Here is a 17,584-nt window from a genome sequence, read left to right as displayed (position 1 = left end):
GTTGGATAAGCTCTTGGAGGGCAGAGACTTTGCTAGTTGTATCACCTGTGCGTAGAACAGTGCCTGACACTTAATGGACACTCAAGAAATATTTGTTGAATAAGTAAAAGCAAAGCTGACAGTGCCTGCATCTGCAACTACACGTGTGAGAAAGTAGAGATGTCACAAAGACCAAAGAAAAGCAAATGCCTAAAAACAGGAACCAAAAATTGCACATTTATTAATATGATCCTGTCTGTGAAGGAAATTTTTGTATGTTCAGTGTCATCATGTAAAAACATTTGGGGAGCCAATCACCCCTGACCCTGCCACCCGCTCCTCAACGGGCAGAGTGTCAACATCATATTGCAAAGAAGAGCGTGCAAGGTGAGAGATGCTGCTGAGGCCATCTTGGAGAATACAGTCTCCTACAACAGCTTCTTCTCATAGCAGTTTCTAAGCGGTAAAGAGCTGAAGAAATACCAGTTTCAGAACAAATGAGCAGCTGCTATGATGTGGTGGGAAGACCACTGGGCTAAGATGACAGATTCCTGTGAAATCCGGCCTTGGCCCCTAACCCACGCCTCTTCAAGCCTACCCTGGACTCAGGCTTCATCTCACGCTGTTTCCCTGCTTCAAATGTCACTGCTTCTTCTCTACCAAATGCAGTTGGAAAAGTTTCCCTGACACCGTCATGCCCACAGTTAACCCCCAAAGGATGTTTTGCAAGTTCTGTTACTGACACTGAGCTCTTTGTATCATCATTTGTTCATTCACTGCACAATTTATACAGTCCCAGGCACCATTCTAGGCATCAGGTACCCCGGTGGATTTGTCATGAAGCTAATGAAGCTTCAGAGGCCCTCATTTACATGCATCCCTTTTAAAATCCTGGAAGGGGCCCTAACAACATGTGGTCATATGTTTCTGTCAAATTTGTATAAGTAAGACACTTTAAACTTAATCAGTTAAAACCACCCTCTGTTTCCACTTGGACTCCCCTCAGGAGATGTTGGGGTCACAGTAAGCATTCAGGGGATCTGGCCAAGGGGAAGCTGAAAGAGGATACATTTAGTTTGAGTTTAGTGGGATATTTTTATGCGGCTTGTAGCCACTTTTGTGTACAGTTAAGCTATCATCAGCCTTCCTGGAGTAGGAATGGCTTCCAGAATACTTTACTATGCACTGTTGCCAACTCACCAGCCACTGTAACACAGAGGTGCTGGGCCAGATGTGGTCGTACAACATGAACATGTCCTGTAGTGTCCAGCCCCAGAAGTATGTATGTGGAGGAAAAATCAGATTTAAACATACCAGCCAGAAACTAGTCTGTCCAAAATCAAATGCGGAAAATTATAAGCAGAAAATTTGGTCCTCATCAAAACAAAAGTCCTCTCCTGCCAAAATACACCCAATAATGCAATGCATATAATTATAAACACATTGTATATTTATTTTCTTTTTTAGACAGGAATCACACACGATGGAAATTATCAGAAGGCCTGTGCGTATAGGATACAAATCTATAATCATACTACAAACAACAAGTATGTCTACAACTGCTCATATGACACCAAAAAACAAACTACAAAACTGAAAGAAACTTTTCTAAACTTCCAATAATAAAAACAAATTTGACCAACTGGGAAAGAATAAAGTATGACTCTACCTCTAAAGTAGAATACATTATAAAATTATTGTAATAAAAGAGATGATCGAAGAGTATGTAGCCAAAAGCTATATGAAGAAAAGGTATGGTAGCAGTGATAGGCATTTAATTAATGAGAATATGCTGTTATTTTTATGGAATTTATGATGCTTATTTTATTTGTCAGCTTTAAATGTTCAGTGTTTGTGATTTCTTTTCTTATTCCAAACAAATATCCATTCAGAACTAATTTTTTGTGAATTTTGTATTCTTTTTCTTAAAGAGAGGCCCCCAAATTGTATAAACATTAAGCCCCACAAAACTTAGATCTACCTAGGGACGTAACACTGAAACAAACAGAAAAATGTATATATCTCTGCCTCCACTCTAATGGAGGAGAACAAGCAAACAATAAACAAAACAAAAAAATCACATTACATATTGTATTGATGGTCATAAGTGCTATGCGCGTGTCCTCACCACTAGATCAGGAGCTCCTTGAAAACAGGGACTGTTTCTCACTTACATAGATCCCCAAACCTAAGCATGGTTTCTGGAACAAAGTAGGTACTTGATGAAAAATCAGATAGACAGATGGATGGACAAGTGAGTGGCTAAGGGCTGAAGCAAGTCAGTCAACCTCTGTGTATTTCAGTTTCCCATCTGCAAAATGGTTAGATTATATGATCATTTTACGTAAAGTATCCTATATAATAATAAACTTTGACTCTAGCTATGTAATCTTTGTCTTCGGCATATGTTTTCTATAATTGTTCAGTTTTTAGGTCTATATATTATTTGTCTAGCAAGATTTCAACTTTCTTAGACTAGGACTCTATATAGTACATCTTTTTTACTCTTGATGTCTAACAAATTCCTACAAAGAGTAGGTGTGTTTGTTTGAAATACTGATGCTAAATATGCTGGGAAACAATGCTATATTCATCATTCTTCCTCACATCAAGATAATAATTCAGAAAAGGAATATGAGAGGCAAGATCATATAGAGGCTAGGGGCGTGGACTTCCGGGTTACATTTCCTGGTTGGATCCCTTCTCTGACAAGTGTTAGTTTTTATAAACTGGTCAAGTTCTTGTTTTCTCTATACCCCAGTTTCTTCTCTGTTAAACAGAGGTCGTAATAATCCCTACCTTACGGGGTTGTTGTGAGAGACTTTTACAATGCCTGACAATTGCAATTACTCAAAGTCTGTCAGCCCTTAACATCACCGTGGACGTATTCACAGTTGTGCCTCTCCCACTTTTTTTGGCTGCCATCAAGACCTGCTCTCTTAGGACCCCATCGGAATAGTGAGATAATTCTGGAATCACAAAGTCTTTTTAATTTCCTAATTTCTTAAAGAGACTATGAATGTGCAGTGATGTGACAGCAATCCCTAGACAGCTCCTCCTGAACCCGGTGTCAGTCTGATTGCCTCTCTCAGCTCACTTGGACAGCTCACTTGAGGACTTGCTTGCTTTTGCAGTGCTGGTTTGTCTGGTCTGTTAAAAGTTCAGTTCCTCCTGCCTTCTGTCAATCTCTCTATAATTCAATAAATACAGCATCACTATGCACCCGGCAGGCTCTAGGTACTGAAGACGTGTAAGTGAAGAAGACACGGTCCCTGTTCTAAAGTAGCTCAGGGACTAGCTGGGAAGGCAGGTATGCACATAATTCACAAGGGGAATATGATAAGAGATATAGTAGAGGGATGAAAAGTGCTTTGGGAACAGGGAGGAAGGAGCCAAAAGCCATCATTATAGCCTGCCTGGCTTTTTAAGTCCTACGGATCAGAATTTTATGATCATCTTTGGGTACAGTAGCAGGACAAGGAAACATACAAAAGCAAAATATACTAAAAATCAAAATCCTAATTCTAGCAAGTGAGTGGCATAGGTCTGTGTGACGTTTCCCTACAGGTCTTTGGACAAGGGCTGGGCTGCACGTGTGCAGGGCAAGCCTCCTCGAAGCCTGGCAGAGAATGGAGGTCACAGATTTAAAAGTAGAACAAAGATGCTGGAGGTAGACAATTCTGGGACACATGCTCTGGCCCAGTCAGAATGGAGAAACTCATCAACACCTCAGACATTCATTGAGATTCCAGAAAGGTCTAGGAGGAAAGACCACATCCTAGGGTAAGATTTAATCTAGACCTGCCATGGCCAATACATATAGCAATTTAAATTTAAATTTTGATGAATTAAAATTAAATAAAATGTAAAATTCATTTTGTCAGTCTCACTAGCCACATTTCAAATGCTCACTAAATATGACTAGTGACAACTACATTGGAAATCACAGATATTGAACACTCTCATCATCACAGAAAGGTTTACTGGACAGCCCTACTCTAAGAAAGCTAAAAAACAAGCATGAAAAGACGGAGGAGAGACACCCCAAAATTATTTATCTCAACACTCTTTAAAGGAAGGACACATAATCCATAATCCCTTATAATGTATCATCCACAATACATAGCATACAATAAGTAATTCTAGGCATACAAAGAAGTAGGAAAATGTGGACCATAATCAAGAGAAAAAAAAAACTATGAATGGAAACAGACCCTGAGATGATAGAGATGCTGGAATTTTCAGACAATGGCTTTATAATAGTGACTATAAACGTCTTCAAGGACTTAAAGGAAATATGGGATTCATCAGTAAATAGATGGAAATTCTTAGCAAAAAAATAGACATTATAAAAAAGATAAAAAGAAATTATAGAATTCTAAATTGCGATATCTGAAATAAAACATTCACTCAATGGGCTAAACAATAGATTGGAAATCACAGGAGAATGGATAGGTAAACTTGAAGACAGATCTCTAGAAATCAACCCAATCTGAAGAACAGAGTGGGAAGAAAATCTAATCATAACAAATGTGAGTATTCATGCTTTCTATCTTTTCCTAAGATTTATTATTAATTATTCTTTGCTAAACTTGTCAAATTTTCAATGCGTAAACCAGACAGGATCTGCCAAGTGTCTTTTCATACGTCCAAATGCTCCATCACATTACTGCCAACTCTTAATGACTAGAAAGCTGATTTGCTGAAAAAAGTTTAAATCTCAGCCAATTTAACCACTCTTAGTTTTACATTATTAATCTATATCATGGTCACACTTAAAAATTATGTCATTTTCATCAAATTTGGAGCCCTTCTAAAGATTATCAAGGTACAATTTACTTGACTCATAGGTCATTCTGCAATTTAAAACAAGGTGGGAAATGATGTTTTCAACAAGCTGGACTTCTTAATGTGTTTCATTGAAACATATTGCTGGGTAGAAATTCCAGAAATATTTTCTTTGATTCAACAAGCATTCATTGAATATGTACTCTATTCTAGAAGTTATGCTGGAGATGTAGAAATGAAATAGACATGATCCCTAATTATTATACTGAGTGAAGTCCCTAATTTATAGTCCTAATTTATACCAACTAGGTATAAAATAATAATACTTGGCCCCTGTTCATCTTCCAAGGTTGATGGAGGAGCTAAGTTGAACAAGGTGCCACCTCTGAAGAGTGATACAAATTTCATTAGGAAGAAAGGTCTAGATTGAGAAGGGGCCTCCTAGTTAATTATAGGTAAGACAGGGCTTGACCTATGACATGAGTACACCTGAGTTCTAACGTGCCTTTAGCCTACTTTTTGCACCTGATTAGAGATGGATAAAACAGGAGTAATAGGTTTTAATATGAGGACTAAGAGATTCTGGGGTGCTTAACTCAGTTGGTTCCTAAGTGATCCAAATAATCCAGTGTTTCTTCAGTTAAATATCTTTGCAGATGTTAATTTCTAATTTGCTCTGGAGAAATTGGACATAAAAGAAGAGTCTTGTTATCAATAAACCAATTATATAGTAATGTAAAATTTCAGTAATAATAAGTTTATATAGTACAATTGATATAAATCAACAGGCCAAACACGTTAACTAGTTTTTAGTTATTTCTTTAAAGCCTATTATAGTCCATTGCATCTCAGTGATGGAAAATATTTTACTGTACTTCATCTCTGCACTAATTTGCTCTGGGAACCCAAGTTACATAATATTTTAATGCTTCTATTTGTGAAGTCAAAAATCATCACATTCTATAAACCTCTCATCCTCAGAATCCACCCCACATTCATCTACCGGGTAAGCCCTCAGGACTTTTAATTAAAAGGTATGCACATAAGACCTAGCCCACCATCTCTGACCTGGCCACCATCATCACAACTTGCTACTCTACTGAATAATCCAAACACCACTAACTTGAAGCCTGGCATCTCTTTGGCATTTTGACGAGAAGTCTCTTCTCTTGCATCCTGGTCAGCCCCTGATTGAGGGAGGAGCCAGAAATGTAGGTGCCCAGTGTGATCAGTCTACAAGAGACACTAAAGCATCAGGAAATATACAGGAATTGTGGTGTCAGTTTCCACACATGACTACATCACAGGCGCATCGTGGTCCAGCTCATATGGAGGAAGGCAATAACTTCAAGTGAAAATTTCAAAAGGTGCTCCTGGCTGATGCTGACCTCTCTGTGTTGACTATTTCCACAAAGCACATACACATATTTCACGATGCGACTACAGTAATCTGAAGTTGGCAGTCCCAGCCAATATTGCGTAATGCCTTTTGCTGCAAATGAGTGATTTACTACTATCTATAGTGTAAACTCTGTAGTGTGACTCTAAAAAGTTGTGTGGTTCAAAAAATTCCAAAAGAAAAATGAAGATAGAGTAGGAATAACCAAAAAGTGGGAAATACTTTGCCTACATACAAGCCAGAAAAGAGAGAATCTTCAGAACATTTTGAATAAGACTTAGCAAGTATTCCTATGTAAATTGCTTCTATCCTTAGTATCTGAGTGACTGAATCTATCCAGTCATGACTGCCATAAAATCTAGAAATGAAAGATAAACCAAGTTAAAAAGTTAAAGTTACATTTGGTGCAATGCTTGTAATTTTGGACATAAAGGAAGGGGCATAAAAATTTTCTTAGCGGGGCCGGCTCCGTGGCCGAGGGGTTAAGTTCGGGCTCTCCACTGCAGTGGCCCAGGGTTCGGATCCTGGGCGCGGACATGGCACCGCTCGTCAGGCCACGTTGAGGCGGCGTCCCACATCCCACAACTAGAAGGACCTGCAACTAAGATATACAACTGTGTACAGGGTGGGTTGGGGAGATAAAGCAGAAAAAAAGAACAAAAAAAAAAGATTGGCAACAGTTGTTAGCCCAGGTGCCAATCTTTAAAAAAAGAAAAAAATTTCTTAGCAAAATATAAATTCGTCCCCTCCCCCTAGAAAAATGTTGAACAAATATTTTTAAAATATTGATTTAAAGGGTCACCAAATTATTAGGCTGCCTTTGGCATCTTCTTGTATCTGTCCATCCCATGTCCTGGCTTATTCTGTTTCTCTCTTAAAGTCAGAACAAAATGAGAGAAAAACTCAGAAGTCAGGCAAATGAAGGTAAAAAGTATCGACTCTTTTTTTAACTGACAAAGCTGTTTGGAGAACATCACTAAATTCTAGACCAAGTGGCCTGTCTCATATCTCAGCCCTGAATTAATCCTATGCACCCAGACACCAGCAGAGATGGACCAACACAGGCCTCACTAAAAAACAAAAGGTTTTTGACCCTAAGTTTACCTTTCAGCCAGGGGAGAGCACTTCTTTCAGTAGGAGGATCCAAAGGAGAAAGAAGGGAGGCAAACGCATGCCCAGTTACTTCTCCCAAACTCCTCAGTCGGATTTTGTTCTACTACGTTAGGGGGCAAAGAGTGAGATCAGAAAGTAGCCAGGATTATTAATCTACAAAATCATCCCACCTGGAAGCAGAAAGAGGGGGGAATATTCTTTTCAACCTAGCACTCATTTGGGTTCCTTCCTTCCTTTATTCCTTCCTACCTTCCTTCCTCGACCTTTAAGCAAGTGGTTCTCAACTTTAGCCACCATTGCAAACACTGGAAGAGCTTTAAAAATATTGACACCTGGGTCCCACTCTCACTTATTCTGATTTAATAAGGCTGGGAAGAGGCCTGGGTATTGGGATTTTTAAGAGCTTCCCAGGAGATTCTAATGAGCAGTCATAGTTGAGTACCACTGCATTCGTCCCATGTTCAAACAGATGAGTGAGGAGGAAGTGAGAAGTCTATCCTATCTCGCTGAGATTAATCTCCCAAGGCCAACCACTGCTTCTTTGAGGATTCTTCTCACGCCACTGGGGGGCAGTTTAGCATTTTGCTCTCCAAGAGCTCTGAAATGGGTTGATGCAGTTCATTAATTCAATTAACTTCAAACCTGAAAAATTCACTATCTTTTCCATTTCCCATCCCAAATTTGCCCGGCCTTGAAATCTAATACAGCTTATCAGAGGTTCTGCAATGCTATTAGATAATAGCATAGAAACACTCTACTCCATTAATAGAATACCTAGAGTAACAGTCCCCAAGTTTGAGTATAAATCATCTCCAATTATGAAATGTGCAGGGAGAAATTAGTGTTCAAAAATTAATTTTTTTACAAGTTAGATTCCGAAATCAAATCCTCTTGCCATTTTAAATTCAAAGTCCAAATAATTTTAAACCAATATGATTCTTATATTATAATCCCTCTGCATTTTTAATTTTGCTCTGTCTCAGGTTAGAGGATTTGTGATGTCTGGGTAGAGATTGGATTTTTCAGTAGCTGTTGCTTGGCTCTTGTCCACTGTATGAATTTAATTTTCTCAGACTCTCTTAAGTTGAACTAAATAACAAGCCTTGCATATAGCTCACTTTTAAAGAATCAAAAGAGTTAACAGGACACAATATTATCATAGCGCTAGTCCCATAATGACAAAATATAGACCCTAGCGCAGCTAATCCCTGCATTTCTGCATCCCCAGACCTGAGTACCTACTGTTACCACAGACCATAGCAAAGACTCAGTGCTATGAAGGGAAAATGGCAGAAGACAAGGATCTCTGGGTTCAGCCTCACCAAGACACAAAAGAGTCTCTGGCAAAGGTCCTCATTTGTGCCCTTCAACTCAATGAATAGAGGGTTCTTATTGGGAGGCTAATTTTGACACTATGTATGCACTATACCTGTGAGGAAATTCACTCTTGCACTGTCTTTCTCTCAAGGAGTGGCGTTCAAGATATTCCTGCAAGGAACAACTCTGTTACTATAAAATTTAGAGATCTGCAATGATGACAGCATCAGTCAACATATCTTATTTGAGGTAACTTTCTTTGCTCCTCTGCTTAATTAGAAACCTCTAAAGTTTCATTTTCCCTTTGAGCACTATGTCTGAGGACTTGTGGGCAGGTTAAGTTAACTACAAGGGAAGCTATTACCAACCCAGACTAAAGGGGTGAGGGGAGGGAGCTGCAGCCGCAGGAGAGAGGCTGCCCAACAGGGAAATGCAGCCACTGCCAAACTCTAGCTTGGCAGGCAGGGAACCAGTGATTAAGTACCTCAGTCAGCCTCTCTCCCACTCTCTGATCCCTTCTGGGCCTTCCATTGGCCATACTCAACCAGATCTAGAGGGTAAAGCAGCCTGAGTGATAGAGATCAGCCTCCAGAAGCACAGAGCAGGGCCTGGAAGGATGGACAATAGATCTGGAGGAGAAAGTGGGGAACATCTAGCACTGCTTTTAGGTTTTATTTCCATCTGCTGTTCCCCTTTTCCTCCAGGACAGCTCAGTTGAGTTTCTAACTGTTCAAGCTGCTTCTTAAGGACAACTCTTTCTGTTCTAACATAAGTAGTGCTAAACTATGCCTAGAATCTGCCTATCTTCCCTCTTACTTTCCTTTGATTTCTGGCTCAGCCATGTGATTTTGAAAAATATACCTTCAGATTTTGTCTTGCACATTCTCCTATAGCAAGAAACATGAAATCAAAACACTCTGGGTCTTCCATGATCATCCACTGTTCAAACAAACCTTCCCATCTTCAAAACGTCATCCAGTCACACAATACCATTCACCAAGGACACATTCTCCCATCCGGTCGATCCAGGCCTGGACTTCATCTATTGTTATCTGCCTGCTCCCATTTAATATTCCCATTTTTGGGGGCTTTCTCTTAGTGTACTAATTCCATATATTTCTTGGGTATGTTCCCTCAAGGTGGAAGCAATGTCTGTGTTACTTTGGAGCTTTCCAAATCATTCCTCTTCCTAGTAGTCTTCTCTCAAATTTTCCATAACCCCTTGGTATTGCTGTCCCGATTTGCAAGGATGGTGGCCCAATTCTTTTATGATGGAGTCTGTATTTGCAGCTCTAAGAGAGTGTTTTTCAATCTTATTCTGGATTCTGACATCTTCTGAGGAGTAATTCCAGTTTTCTCCCTAAGATATTGCTTTTCTTACCTTTATTGAACCCCTGTCACTATTTCTGAATTAGTAACATCTAAAATATTTTCCTCTTTCCTAATGCCCTTTTTAAGAGCAAGTACACCTAGGCATATCTTGTTTTTCCTTCCATATCTGCCTTTCCTGATGTTCAGATATCTGCTTTTCTATTTTGTGTCTTCTAATCTGGCCTCTACATTGCAGCACATCTCCTGAGGAAATCTCACCTTTGTCAGCGCTTAATCATACTTTCTTTCATTATTTTATTTTTTCCTTTGCTTCTGTAAATATAGTTCTCTTATTCTTCCTTTATTTCCTGAGTTATTTGATTTCTAGAAACCAAGAATTCCAGACTAAAGCCTTTTTGGCATTTTGATTTGAGATTATTTCATCTAAATAATTTTCTCCTTTAGTTGTTTTTGATGTCATATTCTCAGCAAACTTTTTGAATTTTCTATTCTTAAAATCTGTTGCTATTTTATGGATCTCAGAAATCCAATGTCAAGGTCAGAGTTTATGTAACTAACAAGTGGTAGCAGAAGCTCTGGAGGCCCCATGCCACAATCCCAGCCCCACCAAGCCCATTTGATTTCGGCACCGCTGAGGTGGACAGTTCCAGCATGTTACCAGTGACCTCTCTAGCCCTTCCCAAGGCTTCTCTGCTTCAGCAATCTCTATAAAGCCTCAGAAACCTACTCAAGTGCATGCAGGTACAGCCCAGAAAAGAGAGGAGGCTGCTCTCAATCTATGGGGAATAGGAGGTAGTGGATCAATAGCCCAGTTTCCCATGCTGCAGAAAGACAATCTTAGTATATTTTCTACTGAATTCCAAGGGGGTACCATTGCCCACAACGGAAACCAGCTCCATAAGACATCCTGTATTGCTTTCTCTCCTTGCCTTTCTCACTTGTCCCATTCTCTCACTTTAGCTTCCTGGGATCATCTCAAAAAAATAAAAACCGACCTGTACCCAGTCTAGTCCATGTCTCAACTCATTTCTTGGAGACACAAAACCAAGCCTACATGAGACTTTGCAGTGAGGCAGGGTCAGAGGAGTGACTCTTAGACTGTTAAGACTCTTAAGAACACTAGAGGTTGCCCCACCGCCCCAGTCCCCCTTTGTCCTTGAGCATAATTAATGGAACTTGAAGCAGCCAGTTCAATACAAACTACTTAGGTCTGGCATCAACAATTTACAGCCAGAAATGCCACAAACACACTGGTGAGTTCCACTTGGAACTTAGCTACTTTTGTAGACTTTGACGAGAAACACAGTAAGAGCAGCAAAAGATTGTTATTGGGCCTCCACCTGTTTCAAGATAAGTCTTCAATGGGACTCAAAGCCTCTCTTTTTTGTTTTATTGAGTTCATAATGGTTTACATCAATGTGAGATTTCAGTTGTACATTATTTCTTGACTGTCACCACATAAGTGCTCCCCTTCACCCCCTGTGCTCACCCCCCGCCCCCCTTCCCCTGGTAACCACTGAACTGTTTTCTTTGTCCATGTGTTTGTTCATATTCCACATACGAGTAAAATCATCTGGTATTTGTCTTTCTCAGTCTGGCTTATTTCACTTAACATAATGCCCTCCAGGTCCATCCATGTTGTTGCAAATGGGATGAATTTGTCTTTTTTTTATAGCCGAATAGCATTCCATTGTGTATATATATATATATATATATATATATATATATATGCACACAATTAGGGTTAGGGTTAGGGTTATATATATATATACCATATGTTCTTTATCCAATCATCAGCCGATGAACACTTGGATTGTTTCCATGTCTTAGCTATTGTGAATAGTGCTGCAATGAACATAGGGGTGCATATCTTACTTTGGATTGTTGATTTCAAGTTGTTAAGGTAGATACCCAGTAGTGGGGTAGCTGGGTTGTATGGTAGTTCTATTTTTAGTTTTTTGAGGAATCTTCATACTGTTTTCCATAGTGGCTGCACCAGTTTGCATTTCTACCAGCAGTGGATGAGGGTTCCCTTTTCTCCACACCCTCTCCAACATTTGTTATTTTTAGTTTTAGTGATTATAGCCATTTTAACAGTCATAAGGTGGTATCTTAGTGTAGTTTTGATTTGCATTTCCCTGGTTATTAGTGATGTTGAACGTCTTTTCATGTGTTTATTGGCCATCTGTATATATTCTTTGGGAAACTGTCTGTTCATATCCTCTGCTCATTTTTTGATCATGCTGTTTGTTTTGTTATTGCTCAGTTGTGTGAGTTCCTTATATATTATAGAGATTAACCCCTTGTCAGATATATGATTTGCAAATATTTTCTCCAAATTGGTGGATTGTGTTTTAATCCTAGCTTCTTTTGCCTTGCAGAAGCTATTTAGTCTGATGAACTCCCACTTGTATACTTTTTCTTTTGTTTCTCTTGTCTGAGAAGACATGGTATTCAAAAAGATCCTTTTTAGTTCGATGTCAAAGAGTGTAATACCTATATTATCTTCCAGGAGTTTTATGGTTTCAGGACTTATCTTCAACTCTTTGATCCATTTTGAGTTTATTTTTGTGTATGGCATGAGATAATGGTCTACCTTCATTCTTTTGCATGTGGCTGTCCAGTTTTCCCAATACCATTTATTGAACAGACTATCTTTTCTCCATTGTATGTTCTTGGCACCTTTGTTGAAGATTAGCTGTCCATAGATGTGCAGTTTTATCTCTGGGCTTTCAGTTCTGTGCCATTGATCTGTGTGCCTGTTTTTGTACCAGTACCACGCCAATTTGATCAGTATGGCTTTATAGTACATTTTGAAGTCAGGGATTGTGAAGCCTCCACCTTTGTTCTTTTTTCTCAGGGTTACCTTAGCAATTCGGGGTCTTTGGTTGCCCCATATGAATTTTAGGATTCTCAAAGTCTCTCTTTTGACAATTAAATCCCAATACCAAAACCATCTGTGGCTTTATTGTGCAAGTTCAGCTGCAGCTAACCATTCAGCAGGGCATCTGCTAAGGCCCACGTAGCTTCTCCCTCACACACAGCCCTGTCTGTGCAGAAACACCCACTTTCCAGAGTATAAACCTCCTCTTGCCTGTAGACAAAGCTGCCATAATTTGCAATGACCCACCAACATCATTTTCCCACATAGCTTACTTATTAAACCCAGAGTCTAAAGCCACTTCTAAGGCAAAGCCTATTAGAAGCCAACTATGCAAATTTTAAAACTAGCCACACAGCAAAATGCAGGTACTGCAGACTGCCAAGGTGAAAAAGCCACATGGCCTCATCTATTAACACTTACTGTCTACAGCCAACAGGCCAGGATGTACTAGTTATTTTTAGTCCCAAATTGTATACCTTATCTCGTTTATAAGGTCCCCAGGTCATCTACCATGTTAAGGTTTGGGGGATCAATAAATTGTCACCTATTTTTCTGTCAAATTCAGAATCAATTGAGAGATATCCACATGGATCAAGCAGAGACAGATCAAAATATCATCATTACTACTGATAAAGCTATTGTAGAATGTGGCTTAGAGCAGGGCCAAGTGGATTCCCTAATATTTTACCCTTGAATTAAACTTAGCCACCTACAGTCATAGCTGAGTCACCTGCAAAGGCAGAACCATAAATCTTACCTGTGACTGTGGCAGAAGCTCCCCTAGATTCCAGGCAATAAGTCTCTTCCCCTTCTCTCAAAAGGAGTGGGTGAGGGGGTAGAAAGAGGCTAGGAGTGTTACTATACGTAATCTCACCACATGGAAATAGGAAGAATGCTGTCTTCTAGCAGCTTCCTCTGCCTACATTTCCTGTGTATGGATAAACATGGCTACCAGTCCCAGCTCCACCATCTTGCAGTTCCTACAACTGAGACCCACCAGAAAGAGAACCTTGTGACTCAGTTTATCTCTGACTGACCCCATTCATCTTGTTCATTTCTGCACAGAGCCTCACCCCAAACATGTCAAAAGCCACTTGTCAGATTGTGGATTACCAGCCTTGGTCCAGGTGTCCACCCCTGAGCCAATGAGCTATGGCAGAAGGTGAAGGGAGTAAAATGATGAGGTTTGTGGTACCTCAGACTGGTACTGTGGGCAGGGGCTCTGTGAGGGGCACCATCAGACCTGCCCAGCACAGATTTCCAGGTGGCCCAACTTCTCCGAGGTACATAGTCCTCCACCTGCTTGCTCCTGACTCCACCCTGGGATGGCCTAAACAGCTCCCCCCAGAACACATCTACTCAGCCGGCTCCCTGGCACCTCCCACCAGGGCCTTTGGCCGGCAGAGCATTCCCAAGTGAGGCCTTCTCCTACCACTCCTGGGGCTTCTACCACCTCTCAATGCTACCGCGGAATCAGGTCTGGTCCCCATCCTCCACTAGAGGCACAACAACCAACACAGTCGTCTGCCCCCTGTCACCTAAAAGCCCAACCATAGACCACATTCTATTCTATCCTATTCAGAATCTGTCAGAGAACACAAGAATCTTACAGATTTCTGGCATAGGATCTGTCTCCATTTAAATTTACATTAAAAGCATTGGTCTAACCATTTTGGTCAAACATTATCGGAGGCCCCAACCACATAGCAGCAAATTTTTCAAGGGCCAGTACATTTTAAAGACTGGCCCTTCTAAACTGGAAAACCAGCATCCTGGCCCGCAGGAGATCCAGTAAGAGGGAACCAAAGGGGCACCCAGGTTGCTTAAGGATAATATGGTTAAACCATATTTACACAACAATTCACCCCATCCCAGAGGGCTGTCCACGTTAGATTATACCAGACTTCTCCAGTCACATTCGGGTAATAACCCTGGAAGAACAGACTACAAGAAAAAAAAGTAATCAAAACATTTTGTCTCCAACTGTTGAAAAACAGTGAAGTCAGTCAATATCGAACCTGAACACCAAGAGCAGCTTAACGATCACAACCCCGCCGAGTCCACCTTTCATCACTCCCGGCACATTTTGGAACATCATGTAGACATTGCCCTTGTGTGCCTAGAACCAGAGGAAAGTTGTCTCTCTTTACAGGAAACCAGGCCAGGGAGAGGAAGGGAAGTTAAGCATGTCCAATGTCTGTCCCTCCCTACGGCTGCGGGAACGCTTGGTGAGCTGAGACCTCAGAAGCAGTAAATGCAGCAGCACTGTCTGCACAGTGGGGCTCACAGGGGCAGAGAAAGTGCTGGGCCTGAGTCTAGTCATATAAAAGCTCTGCAGAGGCAGGGGCATGGAGTGAATGGCTGTTTGTTCCTCAATGTTGGCAACTTTGAGTCATTTTGAGTCAACAGCAACTTTATCACAGTCTCTTAGACCTCAGAGCCATCCACGCATGTTAGTCTGCAGCCAAGCTTGCAGCCCCCCCAGCTCTCTCTTGACCCCACAGAGCTCAGGGTCTGGGTCCTCAAAGTTGGTGCTCACAGGAGCAGAGGACCACCACGTGGGATTCTCGAGCCCCACCCCAGGCCCAGTGAATCAGAATCTGAATTCTAACAAGAGGCCTTGGCAATCAGCTTTCACAGTAAAGTTTGAGGTGCGCTGCTCTGCTTCTGAGGCTGAGGATGAGAAATGTGGGTGAAGTGGGTGAAGGAAGGCAAAGGAAAAGGCAGAAAGAGAAGCAGATGTAGAAGTGTCCAGGGAGAAAATCACACCGCTGAAACGTGAGTTCAAACCAAGCCTGAAGAAGGCTATGAGAACACAAAACTTGCTTTCCATCAGAAGCTGTATCTCAGAAATCTCCATTTTTGATCGATATGTACCTGAGTCTTTGTGTGAATTCGATAAGCTAGGATTTCTAGGCAATGATCAAAATATTCCACTACATTCCAGGAAGCCAAATAGAAGTAAGTGAAGAAATGGTGGCTCTGAGAAATCAACAAGCAGAATAAACTAGAAATTGTATTTCCATCCCAGGGAGCCTACATGGGCCACCCTCATTTTGCCACTTGCGGCTATTCACCCACCTCCCCCATTGCCTTGCTGACCCTGAGTGGGTCCTCAGCCCTGATCCTTCATGTTTGAACTGAGGACACTCCAGTAAAAGGATTAATTAATCCCATTTGACCCCTCACAATCTAGTTTAATTATAAAGATTTTTCTTTTCTTAGTGAGACAACTCTTTGAAGAGGTTCCTGATCATTTACTTTAAGTTTTAAGGGAGGTGAACAATTTTAAGGACAGAAAATAGTTTATTTCTTAGATCTCTTCTATCCAAGGCAACTGCTGATATATTCAAGTGAGCATAAACCACGAAGGCTTGGTTAATCACCAAGCTGGGAAAGTGTCAGAGCAGTCCCGTGCAGTCCTGGGTGGAACCTGATCTTCAGAAGCAAGTGAGAAGGCTGATGAAGAGGTCAGGATGCGGGATCAAATCTACAAAGAGGCTAGCGATGGTCACTCAGAGGAAAGGCAGGTAACTCATGGTCCCTCCCTCAGTGCTGCACCCAACCCAGTCATGTTTTGGCTGCCGTGATCGTGTCCCAGGGTGGAGGGATGTTGCCCTTGCATGGAAACAGCAAAGTGTCTATACTGCTGACATAGACAGATGGGAGAACATGGGATCTTTGGAAGTCAGATTTATTCCTGATTCTTATTTTATTTCCTGTGGTGTTTTTTTCCCATAAGAAATAGAAGTTATTTCTGTAATCAGATTTAAAATGAGGATTACTTTAAAATGCACGGGGATTTGATCCAGAGAACCTAGAAGCAAGCCTGTTCTCCATCACCTCTTAGCTTTGTAATTTGGGGGAAATCATTTAACCTTTCTAAGCTCCAGTTTCCTCAATTTACAATTACTATCTTAATAATTACTGCCTTACCAACTTCAGAGAGATTTTGTGAGGCTCAAATAAGATAATGAATATTTATCAAAATAAAAAGGACCCAAAAAAAGGGATGTGGCTTTGAATAACCTGCTCACGTTTTAGAAGCCTCTTCCTAGGCTTGGTCTCAGTTGACTATAGAAGGAAAGGGGAGTGAGCATCCTCATGGAGTGGAAAGAGCACATGCTTAGAGACCAGACAGATCTGAACGTAAAAATCCTGCTCTGGCCCTTATTAGCAGTATGACTTTGAGTAAATTACTTTACTTCTCTGAGCCTCAGTATCTTCCTCTATAACATGGAAATAATATCCATGCAGTGTGGTTGTGAGACCTAGAATAAATGCATATCATTTGCCTAGCCCTTAGGAGGCAGCTATTGTTAGTCTTTCCTGCTAGTAGGATCAGGAAGTGGGACTATAACCATATATTCTTGTATTGAAAGAGTATATACAACTAAATTTTGCCCTAAATCTTCTTGAATTGAACTAAGTTTTCTCCATCAAGCATGGGGTGGTTGATGGAAAGGTGGAGTGCTATCCATCACTTCCGCCAGGACAGTTAGCTGTGAAAGCAAGAGCTAAGTCCAGTAGCGAGGGGGATAGCTGTGTCATGAGATCCTGTTTTCTTGGCCCTAAGAACCTAAGAATTGGAGGAACTGAAGAGAATACAAGTTGTACACAGGAATCAGTTGTTTTTCAGTTGCCTACATACCACAGGTGGTAAAAGAGGCATCACACAGTAGCTGTGGGCGTTGTAGCGGCAGTAGGTACCACAGGGAGATAAAGTGGAATTATTGGCATCAAAATTCGCGATGAACACAGTGATAAAGCCC

Source organism: Equus caballus, chromosome 7 (assembly GCF_041296265.1).
Source record: "Equus caballus isolate H_3958 breed thoroughbred chromosome 7, TB-T2T, whole genome shotgun sequence".
Classification (NCBI taxonomy): Eukaryota; Metazoa; Chordata; class Mammalia; order Perissodactyla; family Equidae; genus Equus; species Equus caballus.
The sequence above is the reverse complement of the archived record's forward strand: the minus strand, read 5'-3'. Positions refer to the sequence as shown.